Raw genomic sequence first — 17,371 nt, forward strand, 5'->3', positions numbered from 1 at the left:
CAAATAATGATAATGAATTTTCCAGCCTCCCATATGGTTGGGAGAGGCCATGTGACTGGCTAATCAATGAGATATAAGCAGGGTTATTCTAGGAAAGTTCTTTAAAAGTGTTTCCACTTTTTATCACATTTAGAGCTCTGGCAGAAATGATGGATCCCTCATGAGATAACTTTTAAGTTAGAAGGACCTACTCAACTGTTGAGTTGAGACTGAAAGGAGTCTTAGTCCATGATGATCAAGTTCCCACTTATTTTTGGTCTGTGTGAGAGAAAAAAAGTTTTATTTAAACAACAATTAGAATTTTCTCTCAAACACAGCTAGCTGTATCTAGACCTGAGCAGACAAAATAAGTCAAAGTTAAACAATAGTTTTTTAATAGTAATTATTAAAAATAATATGTAAGATAGTATTTTAAGAACATTAAAGAACTAGAAATTGAAGAGGACACAAAGAAATGGAAAATATTCCATACTCATGGATTGGAAGAACAAATACTGTAAAAATGTCAGTATTACTCAAAGCAATCTATATGTTTAATGCAATCTCTATCAAAATACCAAAAGCAGTTTTCACAGAGATATAAAAAACAATTCTAAAATTTATATGAAACTACAAAAGATGCCAAATAGTCAAAGCAACCTTGAAAAAGAGAAGCAAAGATGGAGGCATCACAATGTTGAACTTCAAGTTATATGACAAAGCTGTAGTCATCAAAACAATATGGTACCAGGACAAAAATAGATACACAGATGAATAGAACAAAATAGAAAGCCCAGAAATGAACCCACAACTACCTGGCCAATTAATTTTCAATAAAACAGGAAAAATTTCCATGGGAAAAGTCTTTTGTAGTGTTGGGAAAAATGGACAGCAACATTCAAAAGAATGAAACTGGACCACTTCTGTAACACATACTCAAAAATAAATTCAAAATGGACCTAAGTCATAAATATGAGATCTGAAACCATAAAAATCCCAGGGAAGAATATAGGCAGCAAACTCCTCGATATTGGCTGTAGCAATGTTTTTCCATGTCTCCTGAGGCAAGGGAAACAAAAGCATAAATAAATTTCTTAGACTTTATCAAAATAAAAGGGTATCCACAGTGAAGGAAACAATGAACAAAAGTAAAAGGCAACCTATGGAATGGGAGAAGACATTTGGAAATGACATATCTGATAAAAGGTTAGTATTCAAAATATATAGAGAACTTACCCAGTTCAACACCCAAAAAACAATCCAATTAAAATTATATTAAAAAAAATGGACAGAAGACATTAACAAAAAAATTTTCCAAAGAAGATACACAGATGGCCAATAAACAGGTGAAATGATACCTAATATATTACTGATCACCAGGGAAATGCAAATCAAAACTATGGTGAGAAATCACCTTACACCTATCAGAATGACTAAACTCTAAGCAAGAAACAGCAGCATTGGCAAGGATGTGGTGCAAATGCAAACTGGTGCAGCTACTCTGGAAAACAGTATGGCAGTTCCCCCAAAAAGTTAAAAATAGACCTACCCTATGATCCAGCAAATCACACCATTGTGCATTTACCCAAAGAATACAAAAACACTATTTCAGAATGATGCATGCACCTCTATGTTTATAGCAGCATTATCTACAATAGCCAAGTTATGGAAACAGCACAAGTATCCACTGATTGATGAATGGATCAAGAAGAAGGGTTGTATACATTTATAGTAATATTGTATTAAATGTTAAATAATATTGTAAATATTGTATAGTATTGTAAATACTAAAAAATATTATTGTATCATAAAAAACTCAGATCTTGCTGTTTGGAACAGCATGAATGGAGCTAGAGGGTATAATGCTAAGTTAAATTAAGTCAGTCAGAGAAACACAAATACAATATGATTTCATTCATATGTGAAATTTAAGAAATAAAAATAAAAAGGGTTGAGAGAGAGAGAGAAACCAGGAAACAGATTCTTAATTATAGAGAACAAAATTATGGTTACCAGAATGGAGGTGGGGGATCGGGATGTGTGAAATAGGTGATGGGGATTAAGGAGTACACTCACTGTGATGAGCACTGGGTGATATATGCAAGTGTTGAATTCCTATACTGTATATCTGAAATTAATAACACTATATGTTAGCTATACTGGAATTAAAATAAAATTTTAATTATATTTAAAAATTGGGGTACCTGGGTGGCTCAGTGGGTTAAAGCCTCTGCCTTCAGCTCAAGTCATGATCCCAGGGTCCTGGGATTGAGCCCCACATGGGGCTTTCTGCTTAGCAGGGAGCCTGCTCCCTCCCCCGATTGCCCTGCCTGCCTCTCTGCCTACTTGTGATCTCTGTCAAATAAATAAAATCTTTACAAAAAAAATAAAGAGTAGCTCCCACCTCCATGTCACCTATTCACTTATAAAAAATAAAATAAAATAAAAAACAAAAAATAAAGATGTCCCCATAAAGACAGGTGAAAATAATACTCTATAGTTCTATTGCCATAAAAAAAATACTAAAGTGTATGTATTGATTGTTTCATATGTATGTAATGTATGTAATGATGTATGTATGTAATCATATGTATGTAGTGATTGTTTCATAAAAACACAATGAATTCACTGGTTGTTTAAAGTGTACAGATAAAATAAGGTGGAAGGACAATTAAAATAGCTGAAATTTTGATTTATATGTATATATAGTTGCTTCTTCTGCAACTGGTTAGTAGCTAAATTTGCTTATAAAGTAACAATAAACCAAAATCATCATGGATTTTCAAAATGCTAGCTACCAAAAAGAATCTTTAAATTATCAAATTAATAAGTCATTGTAGGTTTGACAAGATTATTTATTTTGTAAATCAGACTTTCAGCACAGCATCAGTCTAACTAAACTGATCTTGTGATGATTCATGGAAGAAACATGTTCTGAACTTGCTAGATAGCAACAACACTGAATATGGATCACTCAAGAAGATACAGAAAATATCACTACATGTCTCTCAGAATGAGTACTCTTACAGCCAACATTAAAGAAAAAATTAGCCAACACCAAGTGAAATGTACACTTTACATACAACACTGGAATTCCAATCATAGGCGTTTACCAAAACGAAATAAAAAATTAGATGTATTTCAAAAAAAACCTTCTAACATGAATTTGTACAAAAACATTATTCATAAACCTTAAACCTGAAAGAATTAAAATGTTATTCAACATTTGAGAAATGTATAGTGAAATAAAAATTGAATGTGGGGCACCTGGGTGGCTCAATCAGGTAAGCAACTGACTTTTGATTTCTGCTCATGTCATGATCTCAGTCAAGGTGGTAAGATGGAGCCCTGCCCTGGGCTGTAGGCTGGGCGTGGAGCCTGCTGAAGATTTTCTCTCTTCCTTTCCCTTTACTCCTCTCTCCCACCCTGCTCTTGCACATGCTCTCTCTCCCTCTCTCTCTAAAACAAACAATAACAAAAACTGAATCCAACCATAAAATGGCATACTGCTAAGCAAAAAAAGGGAACAGACTATTGATATTTACAACAACGTGGATGAATCTCACAGGTATTAAGCTAAATGAAAGAAACCAGACTCAAAAGACACATTTATATGTTGTTATAAAATGGCAAAATTCTAGGGACACAACATAGATTAGTGGTTGCCAGAGGATAGGAGTGAGGTAGGTCATGAACATGAAGAGGAATGGGGGAAAACTTGGGGTTTGATATAATTGTTTTATATGTTGACTGAGGATGGCTACATGACTTTGCCAGAACAGCTAGCACTGAACATTTTAAGTATGAATATTACTATCAATAGAAGAAAATATGGGGAAGTATACATGTTCTTAGATGAACAAAAAAACATTGAGAATGAAACTTCTGGAATCATTCTGTTTCTGCCACAGTAAGGGTACAATTACCTTGTTTTCATGAATTGTGAAAGAGAAGGAAAGTTTAAAAAAAAAATCAATGAGTTAAGCATCTACCATAATAAATTAGATACAGAAAACTACACATAAATTATATATACATGAAAGAGAATAAATTAATAGAGAAAACACATCTAATGTGATGAAAAAGAACAACAAAATCAGAAATTGATCCTTTGGAAAAGCTATTCAATTAATAGATGTCTGTTTTTTGATGGATCAAGAGAAAAAGAGATAAAACACAATTATTCAATGTAAGGAATGAAATGAAGTATGCATATAATGGAGATTATTAAAATAAAACAAAGTTAGTTTGAATTACTTTATGTCAATAATATTTGAGTTTTAAAGTATGATATGGACAAATTTCTAGAAAATGAACTTTTTCAAAAATTGTCTTAAGAGAATTTAAAAACTTAAGTTTAGATGGCACCATTAGCGTGTTGTATTTAACATTCATATAAAAATTAATTTGATATCTGCCATAAATTTTCCAGTAAATAAAAAGAAGCATGTATTTCAAAACTTGTTTTATACAGCCAGTGTATACTAGAAAACATTATTTAAAAATGGCAGAAGAAAGGAAAATAGTCTAATTTACATAATCATAAATATAGTTGTATATTCTTAAGCAAAAATGTAACTGAATCAAGTAATAGCTAAATAGAAAAAAAAGTTCCATATATAAGAGTTTACTATATAGCTTGACTCATTACTAGAAAATGAGTCAGTGTAATCTACCATACAAAAGGATAAAAGGGTATTTATAACATGATAAACTCCAACTATATAAGAAAAAATTGTCTGTTGATAAAATTCAACATACTTTGAGGCTAAAAAATAAAAGATTTCTGGTTCCACATATAAGGACCTTAGAAGTCACCACTCTGTATTTAAGAATAAAGTAAAAACTTAATAGACTGGAAACTAACCTACTCTGCTTGGATCTGTAAAAGAGGGGTGGGCATAGAACCACCGCCCCCAAGACTGGAGAGGAAACAAACTCATGGAGTAAGTAACTGATTCCTGGAGCACAGACTCAAAGCAGAAACTGCAGGAAGACCAAGTGCTAGGGTAGGAAAACCTGAGCTGGAATTGATGAACTGCTATTAGAGGCTTGTGTAGATGAATCTGAGAATTAAAATCCCACAAGGACCCAGGCATAGAGGGTCCCTAAAATACCTTAAGACTTAATCTCCAGGAGCACTATCAGGTTCCTAGAATAAACATCAGAGGAACAGTCCTTCATACTTTCTTCAGGAAAAGAAGAAAAAGAGTCATTTTGAAATATGCCAGAACACTGTCCTTAATAAGGCCTGCCCTCAGGGGGAAACTAATTGACCAGAGCCTAACCATCTGAGGTATTATCAGAGCCTAAGTGACTTGGGAAGAGGGAAATGCCCAACTCCAGCCAACTCTAAACTTCCTGCACACCTATGTGGAGAGAGTAGACAAATGAGATATTCTCTGTATTCACTCAAAAGAGTTGAAAATTTTTACCTACGCTGAAACTTGCACATAGATGTTTACAGCAGCTTTATTCATAATTACCCAAACTTTTTAGCAACCAAGATATCCTCCAGTAGATGAATTGGATAAATAAATTGTGATATCCAGACAATGTGATATAATTGAACCCTAAAAATAAATAAGGTATGAAGCTACAAGAAGACATGAATGAACCTTAAATGTATACCACCAAGTGAAAAAAGCCAATCTTTAAAGACCTGTATACTGTGTGATTACAACCATATGACTTTCCAGAAAAGGCAAACTTGTGGATATAGCAAAAAGATCAGTGGTTAAGGGTAGAAAGGAATGAACAGATGGAAAACAGGAGTTTTAGGGCAACAAAAATACTCCATATGATATTATAATAATAGAAAAGCATATATCCATAGATGAATGGTAAAGAAGATGTGATACACACACACACACACACACACACACAGAGGGATATTACTCAACTGTAAAAATGAAGGAGATATTGCCATTTGCAGCATTATGTGTGTTCCTAGAAGGTATAGTGCTAAGTACAATAAGACAGAGAAAGACAAATTCTGTATGCTTCACTCATATATGGAATTTTATTTTATTTTTTTTAATATAATTTTTTATTTTTTATAAACATATATTTTTATCCCCAGGGGTACAGGTCTGTGAATCACCAGGTTTACACACTTCACAGCACTCACCAAAACACATACCCTCCCCAATGTCCATAATACCACCCCTTTCTCCCAAACCCCCTCCCCCCAGCAACCCTCAGTTTGTTTTGTGAGATTAAGAGTCACTTATGGTTTGTCTCCCTCCCAATCCCATCTTCTTTCATTTATTCTTCTCGTACCCACTTAAGCCCCCATGTTGCATCACCACTTCCTCATATCAGGGAGATCATATGATAGTTGTCTTTCTCCGCTTGACTTATTTCGCTAAGCATGATACGCTCTAGTTCCATCCATGTTGTCGCAAATGGCAAGATTTCATTTCTTTTGATGGCTGCATAGAAACAAAAATGAACAAAGAAAAAAAGACAAAAAACCACTCAAATGCAGAGGACAAACTAGTGGTTGCCAGAGGAGAGGTGGGTGTTGGGATAGGTAAAATAGATAAAGAGGATTAAGAACTGAGTAATGTACAGAATTGCTGAATCATAATCTTGATGAGTACTGAGTAATGTACAGAATTGCTGAATCATAATATTGTAAACCTAAAAGGAATATAACACTGTATATTCATTATAGTTCAATTTAAAAAAAAAAAAGACTGAAACAGTTTCAAATTAAGGGACAGTAAATAAACACAAGAGTAAATGTAACTTTCAATCCTGGATCAGCTTTTTTTTCTTTTTTTTTTTTTAAATATAGATTTTATTTATTTATTAGAGACAGAGAGAGCACAGGCATGAGCTAGGGAAAAGGCAGAGAGAGAATCTTAAGCAGACTCCCCATTGAGCATGGAGCCTTCATGGGGTATTTTTACTGTGAAGGACATTATTGGGACAATGTAAAATTTATGTACAGTCTATGGATTACATGCCAGTAATATATCAGTGTTGGTTTTCTCATTTGGATCATTATTTAATGTAAAAAATGTTCCTCATTATAGGAAAAATTAAAGTATTTGGATATGATGGGCCATCATATAAATAACAAGAGCAAAAAAGATCTTTGTATTGGTCTCCCAACTTTTCTGTGAATCTGGAAACATTTTAAATAAAAATAAAGACTGAGGAAATGCCAGAAATATTAAATAAGATGTACTGCCAAATTGGCAATCATTAAAAAGTATAATCGTATCAAGTACTGATGACAGCAGTAGGAAATCTCATACACTACTAGTGGATGTATACATTGTTTAATTCATATAAGAAACAAGTTGAAATTATCAAGCAAATCTGAAAGATAACATAAGCTCTATAGTCCAGCTGTAGAGAGAATTTTCCTGGTCCTTACAACGTTTTCTCCCTGGTTTTACTTCCATGATTATGTTAAATTACACAGCAAAAAGGATTTTAGAAATGCATTTAAGGTTACTCTCATTAGTTGCTCTTGAGACAGGGAGACTGTCTGAGTGAAACATATGAAATCACATGGTCCCTTAGAATTCAGAGATTTTTTTCCAGTTGGGGCAAAATAGAAAGAGAGATTTGTGGCATGACAGTAATTTAGCACAGGGGATGTACTTCGCTGCCAAAATGGACAAAGTCCATGACAAAGAACAGTATAAGTGGTCTCCAGGACCTGAGAGAGACTCCTGGCTGACAGCCAGCAAAAACCTTAGAGAACTTAGTCCTACAACCACTAGCAACTGACTTTGGCCAAAAACCTGGAGGAACAACAAAAACAACAGGAAATGAATTCTTCTTAAGACACTCCAGATAAGAGTGTAGACCAACAAATACCTTAATATTGGCTTTGTGAGACTCTGAGCAGAAAATTTAGCTGAGTATGCCCAGACTTCTGACCCACAGAACTGTGGGTTACTGAATTTTTGCTGATTTAAGCTGTCAAATTTGTGATAACTGGTTAAACAGCAATAAAAAACCAATATACCAGCCATTTCACCTCTAAGTATATAACTGGGAAAAAAAAATACACATGCATGTCTGTGTGTATGAATAACATAACCACATTCCCCTAACAGCTATAAAATAGGAACTCACATCCATCAATAATTAAATTGTGACATATTTATTCAATGGACTACTTCTGCAATGAAAGTAAATAATCTGCAGCTATGAAAATGTGAATAACTGTACAATATTGAACAGAAAAACATATGAAAGGATAGGTACAATGTGAATCTCTTTGCATAAATTTCAAAAATATGCAAAGTCAAGTTACATTTTTACGGATGCTTACATAGGTATTTACCACTACAAATTAAAACAAGGAAATGATAAACACAAAAATCCATATAGTGTTTTTTTTAGGTAGTCTAAACAATTTTGTGATTGTACAAAATGTAAGCAAAAGGAAAATTATAACTAAGGCAAAAATATCTCACAGAAATGAAGAATTCTGTCACTGTATAGTACAACTAGACCTAAACAGTTTTTTGATATTTAAGGATACTTAGGATATCAGACAGTTCATGGACTTCTAAATATCTTCTCTTGTCCCCAGTTATCAAACACCAGCAGCTGAAATTCTTACTTTAGGTGCTTTTTTCCTTTAGAATTTATCTCTGTGATCTTTTAAAACAGGAATACTTCTAAAGATCAAATATTAAACTAATTCTTTTGGACCAATGTAACTTACCAGAACTACTTTATTTTTTTTTAGATTATCTTTTTAAATTTTTTTTTAATTTTTTATTTTTTATAAACATATATTTTTATCCCCAGGGGTACAGGTCTGTGAATCAGCAATTGCACTATTGGGTATTTACCCTAAAGATACAAACGTAGTGATCCAAAGGGGCACGTGTACTCGAATGTTTATAGCAGCAATGTCCACAATAGCCAAACTATGGAAAGAACCTAGATGTCCATCAACAGATGAATGGATCAAGAAGATGTGGAATATATACACAATGGAATACTATGCAGCCATCAAAAGAAATGAAATCTTGCCATTTGCGACAACATGGACAGAACTACTTTTTTGAGTATGAACAGTTAAACCTCAAATACCAAATACCTACTGAATATTGGATACTGAGATGAGACAGAACATATTGAAAAAATGGGGATCTCACAGAGGTTTTACAAAAAGAAATTCACTTAAAAGGGGCATTAAGCACATTGAAAAGGTACTTCACTTGCATCATATCCCAATTTTGAGTCCTCTCCCTTTATCCCAATACATACACAGAGTTTGTGCCAGAAGAGTTCTTATACTATCCTAAGAAATACTGGATATATATACTAGAATATTTCTTATATATATACTTAGAATATTTCTAAGAAAGAAATATTCAAAAAATGTAGTTATATGTAAATATGGGCTCAACAAAAAATTTACACTTGGAAAGTAAATCCCTAACAAGAAAACAGAGAACACAGACTTTAAAATTTCCTTCATGAGAAAATACCATGTGCAATAGAGAAATACAAAGAAGAAAGAAAAGAGGAAAGGGGAGTGCAAATGCTCCATCTCTGAAAACCTTTAAGAGAAAATATGTCCTCATTTATAATATTAAGATTTCATATCTTTATCTAATCTTGATCTCTTCATCCACAGATCCATCCAGGTTTATGCTGATAAAGGCAATCAGATGGTTAGAAAATTATATGACTAAAAATGGGCTAAAAGTCATCAGAATGAATGAACAATTAATTACACATCATCAGATGTACATGTCACATTCTAATTTGAAAAAGTATACTATGAGAATTTGCTATAAAAAGTAAGCAGAATTACTTACTATAGCCAGAAAAAAATAAAGTAAGCAGAATCATACAGTTTCAAGAGAGCCTTTTGGACAACACACTGAAAACCCCTCAGAGACCACCATAAAAAGGTAGGGGTGAATGTACCTAAGATGAAGATTCTACAGACAAGTTGCAGCCTCCTCCCCCTCTACCACTGGATAATCATAAGAGTTCCTCCTTTCACTTTAATATATAGTTTACATAGAGAAAGAATCTAGTAAGTGGTTAAAAGCTCAAAATGTGCTTTAAATATGCTGTAAAAAATGAGTTAAATGTTCTTCCCTAGGAATTGCTTGCTGTAAGAAAATATGCAGTCCATGGCTAAAAGCTAAAGTAAGCTGGTTCCTGGGCAAATCCTTCCCAAAAGTACAGGGGTTTCTCAACTTCACATGTCCAAAAACGTGATACTCATAGGTGATGAAACTGAAGTAACATTCCATGAAATACTGGAACTTTTATGTTCTAGTCAACTCATTATCTTTCCAACTGGAAAATTTAATAGCAAAACGAAATTGAGATCCAGAGGGTGTCTTGAGAGGAGGGGACTGGGTCATGGGTGTTAATGATGTTAGTGGAGGAACAAAGTCAGGAGGAAGGAGGACCTAGTTTTTAACTTTCCTGAGCTGTGCTGAGCTCCAGAGCCTGTTAAAGGCCAGTTAGAGCAAGGTAAGGAAGAAAAACCAGTAAGATAAATGGAAGATCTATCAGTACCTCAAGGCTCTGGACTAGTAGATTGTGACCTCAGCTTGGCATAGTCTTTTGTAATCCCAGAATAACCCTGCCCTCTTAATTTTATTTTTCTTAAGTTATTATCTTCCTGTCTTCTGTCATATTCTTTCTTTTGTTGCTAAAGACTTTTTAAAATGAAAGCCTGGTTGGTAGCCTATTACTTCTGCTTTTTACCCTTCTCTGATACAATTAAGCATCATCCCTAGTTAAATGAGATAAAAAAGGAAAATATATATAAAGAGAGGATGTATGGAGGGGAATAAAAAACAAAAGTTAATATGTACCCATATGTTGAGTGACTTGGCCTTACTGCCTAGAATTTGTGCTGGGGTCCACAACCAAATACAAAGTATCTAACATCCTAGAGTTAACTGCAAGTATAGCCTGTTTTCTCCCCTGTGTCCTCAGAGCCCCAGCAGAGAGGACCACCAAAGTCAGTGATTACAAAGTGAATAATAAAACTATTTCATGGTCAGATCCCACTTATTTGAAACTGCTCAATAAACTAGTAATGGGTCTCTCCCATTAACAATTGACCATACATTTAATTTCTTCACCACTGTAACTCATTCTGGTTTATGAGGTCATTTAACTTGGAAAAAACAGAATCCTGCATATATCCTCTTTATTCCCAAATCCCTCAAATAGTTGTATAAGATTATGGCAAAACTGTCTTAATTGGTTATACTGATTTAAGAATGGAATTATGCTGTTAATGAACCATGTGATGAGGATTTTCTTTTAAAGGTTTTCAGGGATGGAGATTCTACAGATTTGCAGGATTATAAACAGGATGGTACATTTATAATTTTTTAACTTCTCTGAAACCAAACGCGGGGGGTGGGGGAGTATTTAGCACATCAGTATGTAAGCAGGATTACCAGATATAACAAATACAAATACAAATACAGAATGCCCAATTAAATTTGAATTTCAGAAAAATGTGGGTTTTTTTTTTTTAGTATAATTATGTCCCAAATACTGCAAGGAACATCCTTAAAGCCCAAAATTTAGATTTTGTTTACCTGAAATTAAAAGTAAACTAAGTCTTCTATATTTTATTTGGCAATGCTGCAGGATGTCAGCTATCTCATACTATAGGTTTGCATTTAAATCTGTGTCACCAGATTTTTCTTTGCCTTAAAGATCTATGCATCTACAAATTGAATGAGTAAGAAATGAAGCAATTGATTTTTCAATATATTTGATGGAAATGGGGAAAGGAAAAACATAAGAAATGTCATACTGATTGAAACTATTTTATGATCTGAAGCTTCAACTTCTATCATTAATAGTCCATTTCTTTCTTGTCTTTTATTAGAATTCCTTTTTAAATATGAACTGCTAGTGTGTAGTATCATTCAGTTCTAATGCAACTAGAGGTTAAAAATGTAATTCTCTTTTTTGTCAGTTTCAGGTAAGTTCCACAGACACAAAAAAGGAGCAAGTATTTTTATAGACCTAAGGTGATAGTTGCCTATGTAGGCTTTGGAAAGCAGTTACGTTAAGATCATATTAATAACAATCAGCCTAATTCCCAACTTGAGGGCATAAAATTATTAAGATTTAAGAAATTGGGGAAGAGGATTTTTTGAGGGAAGCCATCCTTAGAATTCCGTGAGATACCCTCCTCTCATGGAAAAGGTGGATATTTGTTTTCTTTCCTATCACCACCCTCAGTGAGAAGAGCTACAAGGAGATCTTTTAGAGAACGTAATGCTTTCCTGGAGTGGAATACTATTTGATTTAAGCATTAAACAAATAAATAAAAGAACAAGAGAAAATGATATACAAGTAGAAGTCTGGCTGACATAGTTTGTGGAGGCAGGCTGTAAGACCGTTTGGGGGAAAATAACTGCTTTTACTGAAAGCAGGCCATAGTCTTATGTTCCTAGCAGACCAGATATGGTAGGAGTATCAGTTAGTTAAAAGTAGTTTTAAAATCCCACGAGGGTTTCCTACAAGCAGTGAGACTAGTTAGTTGAAGGCTGAGGAAGCTAACATATGGCAAACCAAAATAAACTTTGGCCACTTCTAGGTAGTTCCAGATGCAGGCGTTCAGGAACAGATCACCAAGACATCTATGAAAGGAGTAGAAGAGACATATTCAGCTTTAAGTAGTGGCCAAAAATAGGGGAAACAAAGGTAGTTCAAAGAACGCCAGTCTCACATGACATTTTCTGTAATTATCTCTGTCTTTCCTTTCTCAAACCTACAGGAGCCAGGGAATTTAGTGAGTCAGGGAGGATGGAAATAGGACTTCCTAGGCAGGGAAACAGAAAAAGATGTAATCATAAGCCATCCCCAAATGCCAATTTTCAATTTTCAACCTGATGCTGGCCTAAGTTGAGGGAGAAGTCAGAGAAATTTAAACGTGAAGTGAAGCTCTGAGTTCCTGCTATTCTATGAAAGAAATATTTTAAATACTAAATGAGTCTATTCTTGGGTTGAAAGTAACCAGAGGACTGCTTATTATCTGAATGACTACAGAAATTCTGTGACTTGCCCAAGATAAATCTTGCAAAGTCATGAGGAGAAGATGTCTGACATAGTGCATCTGCAAGGTAAACAGAGACTTTTGTCTGACCTTCAGAGCAGCAGTCAACTAACTTTTTCTGTAAAGGGCCAGATAGTAAATATTTTGGGTTTTGGAGGCCAACAAGAAAAATTGAGGATATTATGTAGTTGGTTATAATATAGTTATAACATAATTTTTTTAAAAGATTTTATTTATTTGTCAGAGAGAAAAGGAAGGAAAGAGACAGAGAGCACAAGCAGTGGGTGCTACAAGAAAAGGAAGAAGCAGACTCCCCATGTAGCAAGGAGCCCAATGCAGAACTCAATCCCTGGACCCTGGAATCATGACCTGAGCCAAAGGCTGCCACTCAACCAACTGAGCCAGCCAGGCATCCCAAAACACAAAATTTGTATTAAATGAATTAAAAATGTAATAACACCTGAGTAATTTTATTTATTTTTTGGTAATATAGGTTTACAAATGAGAATGGAATTCTCTTTTAGGGGATGACATTTTACACAACTGGGCTTAAAAATCAGCACACCTATTATCAAATCAATTACTGATGTTCATTTGCAAAATCAATTCTTACTCATAAGTCATACAAAAATAGACAGTGGGCTAGATTTGACTCATGGGCCATTATTCCTACACCCAGCATAGAGTCCCAATGTTTTCATCGAACTCATTATAATTTTACTTGAGTAATTACCTGAGAACTCCTAAATGAAGCTGGCAGGAGTAAAGCAGAGTGAGAGGCATGAGAGACGGTTGTCAAGCCCAAGAGGGAGAGAAGTGGGAGCCTACAACACATCACACTTCCTCTGTTTCTAGTGACTTCTCTTGTAAATACCATCTTATGGTAACCTTGTTTCATTAGCAACTACACAAACTATCAATTGATACCAAAATCTGTAAAAAGAAAAAATTTTCCAAAAGGGAGGGGAGAGATCACAAAGACACTCCTCTCATACAAGCAAGTAACTAAGAGGAAAAATAGGAAAGGGAAGATGGCAGAGAAGTAACAGGCTGAGATGACATCAGGTCTCAGGAGTTCAGTTAGGTAGTTATCAAAACATTCTGAACACCTGCACATCCAACAGGATATCGAAAAGAAGAGAAGCAATTGTACAAACAGAAAATCGACCACTTTCTGAAAGTTTATCTTAACAATATCTTTCTTTTTAAAAAAAAATCTTTCAAACCTTCATTATTATAGTCATATTTTATCCTTCATTGTATCTAACTTTATTTTTTGCATACATATAGGGTTTTTTCTTCTAAAAAAATTTGGGATACATCTTCTCCTAATAGATCAAAATATACCCTAAACCTAGCACAGGGCTTTGTTCTAGTCTCCAGCCTGAGCAAATTCTCCCCACTTCCTTTTTCTTTCTTTTCCCAACCAACTTATCTTATCAACTCCTATTTTAGAAATATTTTTAAGTGATTTTATTTATTTATTTGACAGATAGAGATCACAAATAGGCAGAGAAACAGGCAGAGAGGGAGGAGGAAGCAGGCTCCCTGTCAAGCAAAGAGCTCGATGTGGGGCTCGATCTCAGGACCCTGGGATCATGACCTGAGCCGAAGGCAGAGGCTTTAACCCACTGAACCACCCAGGCACCCCTTAAAATATTTTTTAAAAATTTCATCTTTATAGTCACATTCCATCCCTTCATCATGTTTAGTCTTATTTTTGTATGTGTGTATATATATATCTATATATCTATATCTATATCTATATATATGTTTTTCTTTCTTTAAAATTTTGGGACGTAGTTTCTTCTAAGAGACCAAAATACACCCAAAATCAAGTGGGTGGCTCTGTTCTATTCACCAGTCTAATATCTATCTATCTATCTATCTATTTTAATTAAAAAAAAATTTTCGGACTACTTTTTTTTTTTTTAAGATTTTATTTATTTGACAGACAGAAATCACAAGTAGGCAGAGTGGCAGGCAGAGGGGGTGCAGGCTCCTGCTGAGCAGAGAGCCTGATGTGGGGCTCGATCCCAGGACTCTGGGATCATGACCTGAGCCGAAGGCAGAGGCTTTAACCCACTGAGCCACCCAGGTGCCCCCAGACTACTTTTTACCCCCTTCCTTCTCCCCACAATTTGGGGTCTCTTCTGATTTGGTTAATACACATTTTTCTGGTGTCTTTGCCACCCTTTTAGTATTTTATTCTCTCATTCATATATTCTTATCTGGATAAAATGACAAGGTGGAAAAACTCACCACAAACAAAAGAACAAGAGGCAGTACCGAAGGCTAGGGACCTAATCAATTCAAACATTGGTAACATGTCAGATCTAGAGTTCAGAATGACGATTCTCAAGGTGTTAGCTGAATGTGGGGGGTTAGGGGAATAGGGAAGGAAGAAATGAAACAAGATGGGATTGAGAGGGAGACAAACCCTAAGAGACTCTTAATCTCACAAAACAAACTTAGGGTTGCTGGGAGGAGGGAGGTAGGGAGACTGTGGTTGGGTTATAGACACTGGGGAGGGTATGTGCTATAGTAAGTGCTGTGAAGTGTGTAAACCTTGCGATTCACAGACCTGTACCCCTAGGGTTAATAATACATTTTATGTTAATAAAAGATTAAAACAACTAAGATGTTTGTTCCATAGATTTCTTCCTATTGGCCCTCTCAAAAGAATTAGTCAAGTTAAATTGGTGCTATTTGTAAGGGCTCTGACATAAGTAAATGACAAACTTCGCAATGTATTTAATCAATTTCTGAAATTATGTCAATTTTGCTCTGAATGGGAGATGAGATTTCTTCAGTAGAAAACACACTACTATAAATAATATTACATTTAAATCTGTGGCACTTTAGCATTTTCAATGTTTTTTTCTAGAGTAAGGTACCCAAAATTAAAAACCCCAAAATGTACTGATATAGTTTGATTCAGTGCTATATCCAATGAGGCAGTAGTTATTACTTTGCTGAGATGAAAGAATTTTGTTATTGTTTTTTGAAATAGAAAATGAGATATATATATATATATATATATATATATATATATATATATATAGCATAAATTTAATATGAGTGCAAGGAAATACTGACAAGTTAATATATATCATTATGTGAGACAGAAAGCAAGGAACAGCCATGAAATCTCCCCAAGATTTCTTCATTTTGGTTCACAAGCTATTTGGTTTGCTTTGATACATTCCTAATGTAGTGTGGAAATGGGTTTACTAGATATATAATGCACCATCTGGTTACCTGTAAAAGAGGAGAAAACTCCCACGAAATCACTTCAATGTCATTTGAGAAGACCCATGTGATGCTCAGTACCAGTTAACTGCCTATTGGCAGATCTTTGTGTTCAGGATTGCTCAGATTCTGTTGACCCTTTCAAAGAGGAGATGCCAACTACTCCATTAGACTTTAACAGGGATGCAAATTGTTACAGGGAGATGATCTTAGAGTGGGAGACATTAGCTTTCATGTCACCTACCTGGCCTAGGTAGCTAAATGTCATTTGTAAACCTTACATCAACTTCTAGAGATCTGAGGATGCTTGCAGCCTCAGGACTTCTAAGCTTCTTATTCACACATGGCCTGCTGATTGAAAGGAAAAATGAAGAGAAGGACAAAACAAACAAACAAACAAGCAAGAAAAGAAACACGACTAGCTCTTTAAATGGGAGTATAATGATGTTTTGTGGAACAAGAAACAGTTCTAACATGTCTGTAGTAGAGAAGAACTTAACTAAAAATTATTCAGAAATGTACCCGCAATCCCTTAAAACTTGAAACCTAAGAAATTTTATAAAATATGACTGTAAAATTATTAGTGGATATTTCAATATATTTCATATTTTCCAGTTTACAAATGTTTTGTTAATATATACTGTTTTCAGATATTGTATTTCAGATATTATATATTTTTTTAGTTTTTAAATTTTTTAATTAACATATATTATTAGCCCCAGGGTACAGGTCTGTGAATCGCCAGGTTTACACTTCACAGCACTCACCATAGCACATACCTTCCCCAAGGTCCATAACCCAACCACCTTCTCCCACCCTCCTTCCCCCCTCAGTTTGTTATTTCAGGTATTATATTAAAAACCAACTCAATCATAGACAGCCAGAGCCTAGGAAGGCCCTTAAAACAGAATTTCTGTGGCTTCTGGGAAATAAATGTCAGTGATATCTCCCAGTCACATGTCAAACAAGAACTGTCACCCATATTATTCTTTCATTTTACAGATGGGGAAACTAAACCCAGGAATTAGAGGACAATAAACATATGACAGCATAGTTTTTTAAAGTTTAATACCTAGAATAACCTGACTCATATTCTGGTTC

The sequence above is a fragment of the Mustela putorius genome, unplaced genomic scaffold, assembly GCF_011764305.1.
Source record: "Mustela putorius furo isolate JIRA1106 unplaced genomic scaffold, ASM1176430v1.1 tig00000281_pilon_pilon_pilon, whole genome shotgun sequence".
Taxonomy (NCBI): Eukaryota; Metazoa; Chordata; class Mammalia; order Carnivora; family Mustelidae; genus Mustela; species Mustela putorius.